Below are 16,923 nucleotides of genomic sequence, written 5' to 3'. Positions count from 1 at the left end.
TGATTAGTCCAGTTTTATTCTTGAAGCATTTTAGTCTATTATGAGTTAGAATATGGCATACAGTATATTCTTGAATGTTCATTTTATTTGGCATAATAAAAGCATAATAGACTATTTATAAATTATACCTTTTAAGAGTGGGAAAATTTGAACTGAAATTTCTTCTTTTTTTTTTTCTTCCATGTTAGTGGTGAAAGTTGTGAGACTTGGGTTTCTGACTTAGTCTCATTTATTTACTGTGTAATTTACAGATGATGCTTTATGGGCATGATATATCTGTGCTTGTCTTGCTTGCTTATAGTAAATGGGCCTGAGCCTAATGATTGTGAAGTATTGCAACATTTACCAACATGGAAAGTCTACAATGAAAAACAGTGTGCTTTAACGTGAAATCGAATAGAAATACAGGGTTTCATTTTCAAATGGAGTCATGGCTCGCATCACCTCATTTTCTTCATTCGAGGAGGAAAACATTAACACAAGATGTAGTTGTCCTCCAATTCATTTGATCTAATTTTCAACTTCTAAAGAATCAAGTCTTGATGTTTATTCTCACGAACTTGTCTTACTTATAATGAAGAAGAAAGCAGTCCAGAGTTTTCTGGTGTGTCTGAGGTTTTTTTTTCCTTTTGGGAAATGATTCTTATGCAAATTGTCATGTTCTGGGGAGAGTCAAGGGAATTAACAATGGGAGATTGCTTCTTGTAATATTAGATTTGCAAATGTTTGAAATAAAACCAGTTCTAGAACATAAAATGGTGGTTCTTTATAATGCGACTTGGAGTTTCAAGACATTCATCCAGTTTCTTGGAACATGTCAGGCACAACATCAGCATTATTTTAGACACTGAGGATGTAGTGGTGAATAAAGCAGAGGAGGTTTATACCCACTTTGAACCTACATTCTAGAGGGAGATACAGGCAAAACAAAACAAAACAAAAAACAAATGAGTTGAAATCACAGCAAGTTCTATGAAGAAAATAATCACAATGATTTGATAAAGAGAAATGGGGAGATGGTGTTGGGGGACTGGAAAGGCCTTTCTGAGCAGGTGGCATTTGACCAAGAACCAGGGATGAGATGGAGCTGGGCCTGAAGAGGGCCATGGTTAGCGTGTTCTTGGAAGAGGGAACAAGGACCGAAGGCTCCAAATCCAAATTGGGTTTATGTTTGAGGAAGAGACAGATTGTCAGCGGGGGGAGTGGAATTATATGAGGGCAGCATGGAAGACAAAGACGAGATAATAGTACAGGGTTCCACAAGAGGTCAGGTGCACTCTCTGTGCAGCGGAAGGTCACTGGAGGGATGTAAGGAAGACAGTGACAAGATCTGATTTACGTTTTTAAGAGCTTACTCAGGCTGCTCTGTGGAAAGGGAGTGTAGTGGGGTTAAAGGGTGGGTGTGGGAATAAGAGTAGAAGTAGTGAAACAAATTAAGAGGCCATAGCAATATTGGGGATCTGCAAAGTCAATATCTTACTTGATCATGGTGGATGTTATTAAAAATAGTTGTAATTAAATAAGTTACAAAGTTAAGAGGGTGGGCGCCATCGGGTGAAAAACAGAGAAACTGGAATGATCTGTACCTGGGTTGAATCTCATTTGGCTGGAAAAGAAGGCATCCAAACATATCCTGTGTCTTTCACAAATACTTAAAGCTTCCTTTGACAAACATCATGTCAAACTTTCTCTGGCCAGCTTTTAAGGGAAAAAAGCTACACTGAAAAGCAAATGCATTTTTTTTTCTTGTGACTCACAGATATTGACAACAGAAGCAAAAATGACACAGAAAATGAGGTATTATTGGTGAATGTTGGTGGTGCTGACATATCGGGTAATTCAGGAAAAAAAACCTCTCTTACCTCCAGGCAAACTGAATAGTTGTGTTCACTGTTCACTCTGCTATTTCTGTAGGAATAAGCCATATAAATGTTAGTGGATTAGTTAAGTCTATTTCGACTCTTATCTCTGCCTCCCATCTCCCCAAATGCATAGTTCAGATATTCCAGAAAAGGTTCACCTGCTGTGATTTTGTCCTCTTTCCAAGAAGGATGGGTCTGGTGCAGCAGCTGGAAGTATATTTCCTTCTTTGGGAAGATTGCAGTGAGCCTGATGTTCAACCCAGGGGCATCTGTGGTTATGGTGCCTGCAAACAGCATTCTCATAATCCAGTCTGGATACAGTTTTTATAATTGAACAACAAAAACATCTGACAGATGTGGGCAGGGTAATTTGAAAGCTAGATGGCACAAAGAAATCAAGTTCATTTTCTGTCAAAATCAAATCTTTGAAAAACGGTAAAAAACTAGTCCTTAGTTTACAGGTTGAGAAAGATAATATTAATTACAGGTAGGTGGGAGGAAGTTTCTGGTCCCTCCTTCACCCCTAGATCTCTTGCAGTCTCCTTGCTTTTTAGCTTGTTCATTTGCATGGAACTAGCAAGATTGCTGATTCAGTAGGTCTATTATTCCCAAAGGTTTGCAAACCACTGAACACATCTAATGTACAACTTGCCCAATTTTAGCGAACAGCTAACTTCACAGACGCTAATGAGGCCAATTATTGGCAAGTGAATTTGAAGTGAAGAACACATTAGATTTGCCGCTTATAGCAGTTATTTGTTTATCAGGATTGATTGAGGCAAACTTTCTTTTGATCATTACATCTGATTGATTACTGCACATGGCATTATGAAAGAATGAGGTTTCCAAGTTAGATAGCTACTTGTTAGAAAAATCTCTACCTTGCAAGGGCAGAACATGTTTCCCTATCCATTTCAGTGTGAAAGCCTAGCCATTAAATTGGAATGGATCCTAATTAGTCTCCTTGCAAATCTCTAAAACTTTTTGGTCTTTCCTGTTGAGCAGAACTTAAAAGAAGCCTAAATTTCTCCCTTGCCCACGTAGAGTCCATATCAAAGAAAATAACTTGCACGGTGATACTGCTGAAAATGAGTGCAGACATAGCAATCCTGATTTGAAGAGGCATTGGAAAGTATAATTTGATTCACCCAGCCAAATGATTACTGCAAGTACAGATCATCAGCAGGGCCCACTCCAGGACATTTGAATTGGTGATGAGCTGACAGCTAATTGCCAGACTGAGTCTGCCTCTTGAGCTTCTGCCTGAGAACAGAGGGAAAAAGCCCCATAGCTCCTACAAACTCCTAACCTGGACGGTGGCTATTTTTCCATGTTGGAAACATGTCTTTTAGGATGATTGTCTCTCTGATCATACCGACCAGCTGTTGTTAGCCCAGTATCCATACCTTCATTGTCCTATAATTGCACCATAGTTTTCCTTTTGTGAATCCTGTCCCTGGCTCTTATTCCTTACTTTGGGTGGGGCTGATTCCACTTCTCAGTTCTAGGGGTGGGCTTATGACCAATGTTTAATCAGTGAGCTATTATATTCTTCTGGTCACAATGATTGGTTCATGGGTAGGCCAGGACCTAGGTTGGGCCAATTAAAGCCAAACCCTGGACTTTTCTGAAACCATTGAGAAAGAGATAATGCTGCTTTCTTCTGTAATTGTAAGGTGGTGGAAAGTGAGTCTGGAACTTCCCTGGACCGCCAAATAGAGAATGTAAGGCCAAGAGTAAAAGATAGAGACAGTGTCTTAATGACATTGCCAAGCTCACAGATTTAGCTGTGCATGTAGCTAGATGTACTTTTAGACTTTCTAGGACCATGAGCTAATGAATGACCCCTCCTCTCTGCTCTCATTTTCCTGCATGCTATCACTGGCATCAAAAAAGTGCTAACATCCATGATGAAAGCAAGAGAGAAGGGGTAGAGGATTTTAGATTTGCTTTCTTCACACTTTTTCAGTTGGTTCTGGGAATCATAACTTCCTGAAGAAGTACAGGCAAACCTCAGATATATTGTGGGTTTGGTTCCAGACCACTGCAATCAAACAAATATAGCAATAAAGTGAGTCACACAAATTTTTTTTTGTATTTTCAATGTACGTAAAAGTTTTATTTATAGTACACTGTAGTCTAGTAAGTATGCAATAGCATTATGTCTAAAAATGTAGATATCATAATTAAAAATACTTTATTGCTAACAGATGCTAACAGTCATCTGAGCCTTCAGTGAATCATAATCTTATCGCTGGTGGAAGGTCTTGCCTTGATGTTGATGGCTGCTGACTGATCAGGGTGGCGGTTGATGAAGGTTGGGGTGGCTGTGGCAAGTTCTTAAAATAAGACAACCATAAAGTTTGCCATATTAATTGACTTTTCCTTTTATGAAATATTTCTATGTAGCATACAATGCTGTTCATAGCATTTTACCCATGGTAGAACTTTTAGAATTGGAGTCAATCCTCTTAAACCTTGCTCTTGATTTAAGACTAATGTTTATGAAATATTCTAAATCCTTTGTTGTCATTTCAATAGTTCATAGCATATTCACCAACAGTCAGTTCCATCTCAAGAAAACACTTGCTTTGCTCATCCATAAAATGCAATTCCTCATCTGTTCAAGTTTTATCATGAGTTTGCAGCAATGTAGTTACATCCTAAGACTCCACTTCTAATTCTAATTCTTGTTATTTCTCCCACTTCTGAAGTTGCTTCCTCCACTGGTGTCTTGAACCCCTAAAAAGTCATCCATGAGGGCTGGAATCAACTTCTTCCATACTTCTCTTAATGTTGGTATTTTGACCTCCTCCCATAAATCACGAATATACTTAAAGACATCTAAAATACTAAATCCTTTCCAGAAGTTTTTCATTTACTTTGCCCAGATCTGTCTGATAAATCACAATCTATGGCAGCAATAGTCTTATGAAATGTGTGTCTTAAATAATAAGACTTAAAAGTCAAAATTACTACTTAATCCATGGGCTGCAGAATGAATGTTGTATTAGCCGGCCTGAAAGCAATATTATTTCCTTGTATGTCTTCATCAGAGCTCTTGGGTAACCAGGTACATTGTCAACAAGCAGTAGTATTTTGAAAGGAGTCTCTTTTTCTGAGCAGTAGGTCTCAACAATAGGCTTAAAATATTCAGTAAACAATGCTATAAGTAAATGCTCTTTCATCTAGATTTTGTTACATTTCTAGAGCACAGGTAGAGTAGAATTAGCATGAGTCTTAAGGGCCCTAAGATTTTTTTTGCTGTGGTTAATGAGCATTAGCTTCACCTTAACAGTCACCAGCTGCATAACAAAATAGTCAGCTTGTCCTTTGAAGCTTTGACTTCTCCTCTCTAGCTGTGAAAGTCCTACATGGAATTGTCTTCTGATAGAAGGCTATTTTGTCTACATGAAAAACCTGTGGTTTGGTGTAGCAAACTTCATCCATAATCCTGGCTAGATCTGTATAACTTTGCTGCAGTTTCTCCCTCAGCACTTGCTGCTTCACCTTGCACTTTAATATGATGGTGATGGCTCCTTTCCTTATGTCTCATGAACCAACTTCTAGCTTCATATTTTTCTTCTGCACCTTCCTTACTTCATTCAGCCTCAAAAGAATTGAACAGAGTTAGGACCTTGCTCTGGATTAGGCTCTGGCTTAAGGGAATGTTGTGGCTGGTTTGGTCTTCTATCCAGACCACCCACACTTTCTGCATACCAGTAATAATGCTGTTTAACTTTCCTATCATTTGTGTGTTCACTAGAGTAGAACTTTTAATTTCCTTCAAGAATATTTTCTTTGCATTCCTTACTCGGTTAACTGGTACAAGAAGTTCAGCTTTTGGGCTATCTTGGTTTTTGATATGCCTTCCTCACTAAGCATAATCATTTCTAGCTTTTAATTGAAAGTGAGAGATGTGTGACTCTTCCTTTCACTTGAACACTTAGAGGTCATTGTAGGAATATTAATTGACCTAATTTCAATATTGTTTTGTCTCAGCAAAGAGTAGGTTTGAGGATAGGGAGAGAGATGGGAGAATGGTTGATTGGTGGGGAAGTCAGAGCACATATAACACTTCTTGATTTAATTTGTCTTATATAGGTGTGATTCATGGCACCCCCAAACAATTACAATGCTAACACCAAAGATCACTGGTCAGAGATCACCATAACATGTAATAATAATAAAAACGTTTGAAAGATTGCAAGAATCATCAAGATGTGACACAGAGACTGAAAGTGAAGACATATTGTTGGAAAAATGGTGCTGACAGGCTTGCTCGATGTAGGGTTGCCACAAACCTTCAATTTCTAAAAAAATGCAGTATTTGTGAAGTGTAATAAAGTGAAGTGCAATGAAACACGGTGTGTCTGTACTATTTGTGTCTTTCTGTCCTTCGTATGCTACAGAAATATGGGGCATCTGACCTGTTTATACTCCTCTAATGTTGGGAGTGGTGTGACTTGATTCCAGTGAGATGTGGCCAGCAAAATTGCTCGACAGAAGTGTTTAATTAGATTCCAGGTGACAACTTGAGATTCATTCTGTAAACAGTAGGTTACTCACTGGTTTGTTCCATGGAAAAAGAAAATCAAAGTGAATTCAACTTACGATGAGAGGCAGCTTAGATAACTGGATAAGACTTTTGCTGTCCCAGTTTTTCAGCGTAATTCTTAGGATGATCTGGTTTTCATTAGGTCACCTTTAAATAAAACTTGTCTCCCAGAGTATAGGAGAGAGAACATGGGCACTGACATCATGTAAACAGAAGTACAAATTCTGATATCTCTACTTACTGGGTGATCGCTATAGAATTATTGACACTTTCAGGGTTTCATTTTAGTTGTCTGAAAAATAGGAATGAAAATACCTCAATAAATACCTCATTTACAGACTTATGATTATTTTATATATATACATGTATATACATATATACATGTATATATGTATATATATGTATATATGTATATACATATATATATACATATATACATGTATATATATAAAATTGAACTGTGGCAAGTGGGCTCTGAGCCATTCCACAATTGTCTTTCTTAGAAAAACGGAAATACAGGGCATAGTGGTTGGTGGGTGTTATGTTCTAGTCACCAGACCATCTACTAAAAGGAAGGCCAAATCAATCCCCTCTATATGAGAGGTACTGCGTTCCCAAGGCTTCATTTCACAAAGCAATTTCTTAAGTTGTCTCTAACTAAAATAATCTCCTGGTCAGAGGGAACAAATTAGGTCCAGAATATAAATGTATATTATTTGCAGAGCAGGAAAGAGAAATGCTAAGTAAAAACAGGAAATTGGAATATTATGTGTTGAGAGAGCAATTCCTTTCATCCTTGCAGCTAATGGGCTGAGCAAAAGTGAACAATTTGTTTCATGTGATGATTCGCTAATACTAACTGACAAGGTTTCCATTTCTGAGTACCATTCCACATTCAGCTGCTTGTTTTGTAGTGCAGTAGTGCAATTATCCATCTTTTGCATTGCATAAACAGAATGGCTCAAATGTATGTGAGGAATAACCATAACTGCTTAAGTCCTTCCTGTTAAAAAAAAGGAACAAGGGAAAGGCAATATGGAATGTCTCCTACTTGCCTTAAAGTAACCATCTGTTTCCTTTCCGATGTCCTCTTCGCTGGAGAATTCACTTTTAGAAAAATATCCTAATATGGAAGGGGAACAATGGTTGGGTTCATTTTCCCTTTGAGCTTTATTTTTGTCTCCATTTTGTCTTTGTTGTAAATAACATTGAAAGGAGCACTAATTCTAACCATCAGCCTAGACACAGAGCAATTACGCTTGTGGCTTGCCTGAACATGGGGAACTAGGGTAGGCCTTGGGAGAGGTGACATGACAGCCTACCTCATTTCAGTAGGGTTTATAATTAAAGCTGGTTCAGTCTTAGCTTCATTTTCCATTTCCTACATTTATTTTGTTGACTTTTATTTTTGTATCATTTGTATAATTTGGGCTCGCTTGGCAAACTAAAGGGAGCTTTATTATATGTGACTCATGGAATCCAAGAGCAGGGATGTAGTGGCCTTCAAAAGGAATGAGAGCTGGGAAGTGAGAAGATTTCAGAATTTTCTCTCTGCCTCTACTATGCCTTCTCTGCACATCTGTTTCACTCTACTGTCTGTGACTCTCTTTTCTTCTTTTTTCTCTGCAGATGGGAGTTTTCTACTTACCCATATGCATGATGGAATATGGTGATTTTATAACTTCTGAGTTACGGGTTATAGTTTTAGACAAAGGCAGACTTATTGCCTCTGAATTCAAATTCCAAAATCTTGGGAAAGGGAATCTGATAGATCCAGTGTGGGTCAGCTGTCCATTCCTGGTCCAATTGACTATGGCCAGCATAGAAGAGTAAAGTGGCTTAGATATGACTGCAGAGACCCTCACCTGTGGGTAGGGAGGCTTTCCTGGAAGCAGAAGGGCTGGGCAGAAATCTGAATAGATCTATAGAGTCCAGACTACAACCATTGTCCCTTTGGAAATCACCATGCCTAATCGAGCTTGTCCTTGGATTCTAAATGATCAGACTAAAGGGGTTGAATTTATGAACCCCTTTTGGATTTGCTGGCTTTTCATCCAAATATTCTAGTTTTTAGAGTGGGTAAAGTGAACTTATATTACAGGTAAACCAGCTTTAGCCCATCCATTCTTTCCTTCTCCCTTTCCTTCTCCCTTTCCCTGACGTCAGCTCAAATGCAGGCTGGAAAGGCTTCTGGTAAATTGGTGGCTGAAGAGGAGGAATGATGCAAACAGGAGGAGCATCAAGAGAGGCAGGAGGCTTAGCAAGGTGTGGTCCCAGAGGCCTGAGGAGAAGCATCTTAAACAAAGGTTAAGGAGCTATGGACTGTGCAAAACTGAGACTGTGGTCTCTCCAGAGGTGCTGGTGGAGACCCTGGGCACTGGGCATAATGATGAGCAAAGCTGGACAAGTTCTATGCTTGTGGAGTATGTGTTCCTACAGAGATTCTTGCCTTATTCTGGGAGTGGTATTTTTCTTGTTTTTAAGAAGTGGGTAGATTTTATTGCAGCCTGGTTTCTATCAAGATACTATCAGGGCCAGGCGCGGTGGCTCACGCTTGTAATCCCAGCACTTTGGGAGGCCGAGGCGGGCGGATCACGAGGTCAGGAGATCGAGACCACGGTGAAACCCCGTCTCTACTAAAAATACAAAAAATTAGCCGGGCGTGGTGGCGGGCGCCTGAAGTCCCAGCTACTCGGAGAGGCTGAGGCAGGAGAATGGCGTGAACCCGGGAGGCGGAGCTTGCAGTTAGCCGAGATTGTGCCACTGCACTCCAGCCTGGGCGACAGAGCGAGACTCCGTCTCAAAAAAAAAAAAAAAAAAAAAAAAAAAATACTATCAGAAAAACAGGCTGACACAACAGATCTAAATCTCATTTGACTAGCTAGATTTCATATATGTGAAAGGTTTGTGGTACCTACTGTGGGAAAATTTGGTCCTGCTTATTTTCTCTGTCTTAAACTTTTCCAAAACTTTTTTCCTTTGTATACTGTGACCTTGTGGTTATGATGGTTTGTGCTGTATAACCTAGAAAAATGAGGGCAGAGGCTGAAGTTTAAGAGGTCTACACAGTGTCAAATGTCTTCTTCAGTGTTAGAAAGAAATTGACTCATTAACTTCACTCAATGCTTCAGAGTTGAAGCTTCTACCTACACTAAAAATGTTGGCTTCAAATGACCACACTCGAGTTTTAAAGATATTTATAACTTTCCTCTCTCTTTTTTTGAAACGTGTAGTATTTTTTTTAAATGAGTTAAAGTGTTTCACTAATCATAGTTTATCATTTAGAATTACCTATCTCAATCCAGAGAAAATTAGATAACTGAGCACTAATATTAATTAGCTTGTTTTGTCAGATTAGTTTAATATCCATTATTTTTAGTATAATTGCTACACATAAAATGACACCAAAGAGAATGTAACTGGATTTGTCCGAACACAACATCACGTTGTCCTATATTTCAGAGGCACACACACATACAATTAAACAATGTCTCTCTTTTGGTTTATAGAATAATTTTCTTTTTCTTCTTCCTGAATCAGATTTAAAGTTTATCAAACAATCAGTATTCTTCCAGTATTGATGAAGATCAACAGGTTTGCTTAGGCTTAGCAGATATGTGGATTTTTTTTCTCTGTGAAATCAGGGCTAAGAATGTAGATGCTGGGGTTAAAGAACACAATTGAGTACTCAATTCTGCTATCATCAGGGGTAATTGGCCTAAATGCTCTATTTTTTTCTGTGAAATGAGAACTAATAACGGTACTGATATTATAGAGTGGCTGTGAACACTAAATGAGATGATACATTTAAAGCACTCAGAATGGCACCTACCACCTATCCCACAGAGTTTTTGTGAATAGAATAATATATGGAAAGCATTTGGCCCAATGCTTGACACATGACATTTGCAGACACTCAATAAATGTGAGCTATTATTATTTTATCCGTTGTTCATTTTTAATTGTATGGTTATATCTTCATAACTTTTCTTTTTTCATACAATTAATGTATCAATACATTGGACATGAGCCAAAGACATAAAAGAGTGGAGAACGAAGTGTGAACATTTCCCTTTGTCACCCACCTCTGTCAAACTCAATTAACTGCCAACCTTTGCTTTAGGGAGATTTTGGTCACCTCATAATCTCTATCAGTCCTTCCACACCATTCTTTAACAGTGACATTTTCTGTTTTTTTTTCATTGTATTCAAAGGCTCAAGCAAACACAGCTTAGAGCTGGGGATACTCTTAAAATGTCTTATTTCTATATCCACTTTCTATGCATTGTATTCACAAACATACACCTTTCTTGGTGTACTTGTATTTGGGACCATATTATACATAGTGTTCCTCTACTAGCATTTTAAAACTTGGAATTACTTCCATATCCAAGTGTGTAAGTCAATCTCATACATTTATTAAACAACTCTGTTACATCTATAGTACAAAAAAGTCACAATTCATTAACTATTTCTGTTTTAATGGATGTTTTTATTTGTAATTTTCCATGATCACACATGATATGGCAATCAATATTCTTTATATAGTTTATATGATTTCTGAACATATGTGGCTATTTCATGGGACAGATTTATTTCTGGAAGTGTAATTTCAGCATCAGGGAATGTGCACATTTACAATTTTGATAGCAATAGACAATTCAGAAAAACTTAATGAAAAACATATCACCAATTTAAACTGTCACTAACTGTAAGAATCCTCATTTCTTATAAACCTACTAATATGCAATGTCATCAATCATAAATATTTTTTGCCAATTAGAGAAGCAGAGGATAAAAATGTCATTTTATTATTCAATTTGCATTCTTAATTACCAATAAGTTTACATCACTTTTTTTTGGAAGTTTTTAGCTATGATTTCTTTGTGTCCTTTTCTTAGCCCCGCCCTTTTTCTTCTCTCCTTGTAAGACTCCAGTGACACGAGTGTTAGATCTTTTGTTATAGTTTCATAAGTCCCTGAGGTTCTTTTAATTTTTTTTAGTCTATTTTCTCTCTGTTATTCATACTGCTTAATTTCTGCTGCTCTGTCTTCAAGTTCATTGATTTTATTCCTGTCTCGTTTATTCTGCTGTTGTCTTTTGTTTTGGCTTTTGTATTTTTCAGTTCTAAAATTTTTATCTGGTTCTTCTTTATATCTTCTATGCTTCTGCTGAGACTTTCTATTTTTTGTTTGTTTCAGGTATGTTTGTAATAGTTTATTTCAAACATTTATATAATGGCTGCCTTTAAAATATTTGTCAGATAAGTCTGCCATCTCTGTCATTTTGATGTTGGCATCTATGGATTGTCTTTTTCCATTCAAGTTGAGATTTTCCTGGCTCTTGATATGAGTTTCGATGGAAATCTAGACATTTTAGTTATTACGTTATGAGACGTTCAGTCTCATTTACACCTTTTGTTTTTATTGACTTCTTCCAACACCACTCTGGCAAAGAAAGGGGTGGAGCCTGCGTTGTTACTACCAGGTGGAGGTAGAAGTCCAGGTTCCCACTCAGCCTCTGTTGACACCTGGGATGGAGAGGGGGCTCCTCTTACTGCTGAGAGAGGGTAGAGGTGCCTTGTCACTGCTTCCATGTCCCCATGTGGTCTTCACTGACACTGTGGGAGAGGACAGCCCCAGTTACCGCTCAGTGATGATAGAAGTCCCAGCTCCCTACTTATCCTTCTCTGACATCGTCCTGGTAGGGGGTTCGAGGTGCTTCCTTACAGCCTGGCAAGGAGGAATGTCTAGGCTCCCCTCTGGATTTTGCTAGGTGGGGTGGGGCCACAGTTTTTTCTGCCATTTTGGCTGCAATCAAGTGGTATTGTCTTGGAAGGCTGCACATTTCCTGGTTCTTTCGGTGTAGATAGTGGCATTTGCTGGGGCTTTTTTCTTTCTTTTTTGTCTGTACCTGTTGTTGTGTCTGTCTAGGTTGCTGGCTTCTCCAGCACCCAGTTTGGGATATATAAGCCAGAAAGGAAACCCAGGGAACTCACCGCTATGTTGTTCCTCAGATCCGAAGGTCTCCAGATGATCTAACTTCTTTTCTCCAACTTTCAGAGTCTTCTTTTTTTTTTTTTTTTTTTTATTATACTTTAGGTTTTAGAGTACATGTGCACAATGTGCAGGTTTGTTACATAGGTATCCATGTGCCATGTTGATTTCCTGCACCCATTAACTCGTCATTTAGCATGAGGTATATCTCCTAATGCTGTCCCTCCCCCGTCCCCAAACCCCACAACAGTCCCCAGAGTGTGATGTTCCCATTCCTGTGTCCATGAGTTCTCATTGTTCAATTCCCACCTATGAGTGAGAACATGCGGTGTTTGGTTTTTTGTCCTTGCGATAGTTTACTGAGAATGATGTTTTTCAGTTTCATCCATGTCCCTACAAAGGACATGAACTCATCATTTTTTATGGCTGCATAGTATTTCATGGTGTATATGTGCCACATTTTCTTAATCCAGTCTATCATTGTTGGACATTTGGGTTGGTTCCAACTCTTTGCTATTGTGAATAGTGCCGCAATAAACATACGTGTGCATGTGTCTTTATAGCAGCATGATTTATAGTCCTTTGGGTATATACCCAGTAATGGGATGGCTGGGTCAAACGGTATTCCTAGTTCTAGATCCCTGAGGAATCGCCACACTGACTTCCACAATGGTTGAACTAGTTTACAGTCCCACCAACAGTGTAAAAGTGTTCCTATTTCTCCACATCCTCTCCAGCACCTGTCGTTTCCTGATTTTTTAATGATGGCCATTCTAACTGGTGTGAGATGGTATCTCACTGTGGTTTTGATTTGCATTTCTCTGATGGCCAGTGATGATGAGCATTTCTTCATGTGTTTTTTGGCTGCATAAATGTCTTCTTTTGAGAAGTGTCTGTTCATGTCCTTTGCCCACTTTTTGATGGGATTGTTTGTTCTTTTCTTGTAAATTTGTTTGAGTTCGTTGTAGATTCTGGATATTAGCCCTTTGTCAGATGAGTAGGTTGCAAAAATTTTCTCCCATTCTGTAGGTTGCCTGTTCACTCTGATGGTAGTTTCTTTTGCTGTGCAGAAGCTCTTTAGTTTGATTAGATCCCATTTGTCAATTTTGGCTTTTGTTGCCATTGCTTTTGGTGTTTTAGACATGAAGTCCTTGCCCACGCCTATGTCCTGAATGGTATTGCCTAGGTTTTCTTGTAGGATTTTAATGGTTTTAGGTCTAACATTTAAGTCTTTAATCCATCTTGAATTAATTTTTGTATAAGGTGTAAGGAAGGGATCCAGTTTCAGCTTTCTACATATGGCTAGCCAGTTTTCCCAGCACCATTTATTAAATAGGGAATCCTTTCCCCATTGCTTGTTTTTGTCAGGTTTGTCAAAGATCAGATAGTTGTAGATATGCAGCATCATTTCTGAGGGCTCTGTTCTGTTCCATTGATCTATGTCTCTGTTGTGGTACCAGTACCATGCTGTTTTGGTTACTGTAGCCTTGTAGTATAGTTTGAAGTCAGGTAGCATGATGCCTCCAGCTTTGCTCTTTTGGCTTAGGATTGACTTGGCGATGCGGGCTCTTTTTTGGTTCCATATGAACCTTAAAGTAGTTTTTTCCAATTCTGTGAAGAAAGTCATTGGTAGCTTGATGGGGATGGCATTGAATCTATAAATTACCTTGGGCAGTATGGCCATTTTCACGATATTGATTCTTCCAACCCATGAGCATGGAATGTTCTTCCATTTGTTTGTATCCTCTTTTATTTCATTGAGCAGTGGTTTGTAGTTCTCCTTGAAGAGGTCCTTCACATCCCTTGTAAGTTGGATTCCTAGGTATTTTATTCTCTTTGAAGCAATTGTGAATGGGAGTTCACTCATGATTTGGCTCTCTGTTTGTCTGTGATTGGTGTACAAGAATGCTTGTGATTTTTGTACATTGATTTTGTATCCTGAGACTGCTGAAGTTGCTAATCAGCTTAAGGAGATTTTCGGCTGACACAATGGGGTTTTCTAGATATAAAATCATGTCATCTGCAAACAGGGACAATTTGACTTCCTCTTTTCCTAATTGAATACCCTTTATTTCCTTCTCCTGCCTGATTGCTCTGGCCAGAACTTCCAGCACTATGTTGAATAGGAGCGGTGAGAGAGGGCATCCCTGTCTTGTGCCAGTTTTCAGAGGGAATGCTTCCAGTTTTTGCCCATTCAGTATGATATTGGCTGTGGGTTTGTCGTAGATAGCTCTTATTATTTTGAGATACATCCCATTAATACCTAATTTATTGAGAGTTTTTAGCATGAAGCGTTGTTGAATTTTGTCAAAGGCCTTTTCTGCATCTATTGAGATAATCATGTGGTTTTTGTCTTTGGTTCTGTTTATATGCTGGATTACATTTATTGATTTGTGTATGTTGAACCAGCCTTGCATCCCAGGGATGAAGCCCACTTGATTATGGTGGATAAGCTTTTCGATGTGCTGCTGGATTCGGTTTGCCAGGATTTTATTGAGGATTTTTGCATCAATGTTCATCAAGGATATTGGTCTGAAATTCTCTTTTTTGGTTATGTCTCTGCCAGGCTTTGGTATCAGGACGATGCTGGCTTCATAAAATGTGTTACAGAGGATTCCCTCTTTTTCTATCGATTGGAATAGTTTGAGAGGGAATGGTACCAGTTCCTCCTTGTACCTCTGTTAGAATTCGGTTGTGAATCCATCAGGTCCTGGACTCTTTTTGGTTGGTAAGCTATTGATTATTGCCACAATTTCAGAACCTGTTACTGGTCTATTCAGAGATTCAACTTCTTCCTGATTTAGTCTTGGGAGGGTGTATTTGTCGAGGAATTTATCCATTTCTTCTAGATTTTCTAGTTTATTTGCATAGAGGTATTTGTAGTATTCTCTGATGGTAGATTGTATTTCTGTGGGATCGGTGGTGATATCCCCTTTTTCATTTTTTATTGCATCTATTTGATTCTTCTCTCTTTCTTCTTTATTAGTCTTGCTAGCGGTCTATCAATTTTGTTGATCTTTTCAAAAAACCAGCTCCTGGATCCATTAATTTTTTGAAGGTTTTTTTGTGTCTCTATTTCCTTCAGTTCTGCTCTGATTTTAGTTATTTCTAGCCTTCTGCTAGCTTTTGAATGTGTTTGCTCTTGCTTTTCTAGTTCTTTTAATTGTGATGTTAGGGTGTCAATTTTGGATCTTTCCTGCTTTCTCTTGTGGGCATTTAGTGCTATAAATTTCCCTCTACACACTGCTTTGAATGTGTCCCAGAGATTCTGGTATGTTGTGTCTTTGTTCTCGTTGGTTTCAAAGAACATCTTTATTTCTGCCTTCATTTCATTATGTACCCAATAGTCATTCAGGAGCAGGTTGTTCAGTTTCCATGTAGCTGAGCGGTTTTGAGTGAGTTTCTTAATCCTGAGTTCTAGTTTGATTGCACTGTGGTCTGAGAGACAGTTTGTTATAATTTCTGTTCTTTTACATTTGCTGAGGAGAGCTTTACTTCCAACTATGTGGTCAATTTTGGAATAGGTGTGGTGTGGTGCTGAAAAAAATGTATATTCTGTTGATTTGGGGTGGAGAGTTCTGTAGATGTCTATTAGGTCCACTTTGTGTAGAGTTGAGTTCAATTCCTGGATATCCTTGTTAACTTTCTGTCTCGTTGATCTGTCTAGTGTTGACAGTGGGGTGTTAAAATCTCCCATTATTATTGTGTGGGAGTTTAAGTCCCTTTGGAGGTCAGTCAGGACTTGCTTTATGAATCTGGGTGCTCCTGTGTTGGGTGCATATATATTTAGGATAGTTAGCTCTTCTTGTTGAATTGATCCCTTTACCATTATGTAATGGCCTTCTTTGTCTCTTTGATCTTTGTTGGTTTAAAGTCTATTTTGTCAGAGACTAGGATTGCAACCCCTGCCTTTTTTTGTTTTCCATTTGCTTGATAGATCTTCCTCCATCCCTTTATTTTGAGTCTATGTGTGTCTCTGCACGTGAGATGGGTTTCCTGAATACAGCACACTGATGGGTCCTGACTCCTTATCCAGTTTGCCAGTCTGTGTCTTTTAATTGGAGCATTTAGCCCATTTACATTTAAAGTTAATATTGTTATGTGTGAATCTGATCCTGTCATTATGATGTTAGTTGGTTATTTTGCTCGTTAGTTGATGCAGTTTCTTCCTAGCCTTGATGTTTCTTTACAATTTGGCATGTTTTTGCAGTCGCTGGTACCGGTTGTTCCTTTCCATGTTTAGTGCTTCCTTCAGGAGCTCTTTTAGGGCAGGCCTGGTGGTGACAAAATCACTCAGCGTTTGCTTGTCTGTAAAGTGTTTTATTTCTCCTTCACTTATGAAGCTTAGTTTGGCTGGATATGAAATTCTGGGTTGAAAATTCTTTTCTTTAAGAATGTTGAATATCGGCCCCCACTCTCTTCTGGCTTGCAGAGTTTCTGCCGAGAGATCAGCTGTTAGTCTGATGGGCTTCCCTTTGTGGGTAACCCGACCTTTCTGTCTAGCTGC

The sequence above is a fragment of the Nomascus leucogenys genome, chromosome 10 (genome assembly GCF_006542625.1).
Source record: "Nomascus leucogenys isolate Asia chromosome 10, Asia_NLE_v1, whole genome shotgun sequence".
NCBI classification, from domain to species: domain Eukaryota; kingdom Metazoa; phylum Chordata; class Mammalia; order Primates; family Hylobatidae; genus Nomascus; species Nomascus leucogenys.
Note: the sequence above shows the minus strand (reverse complement) of the source record.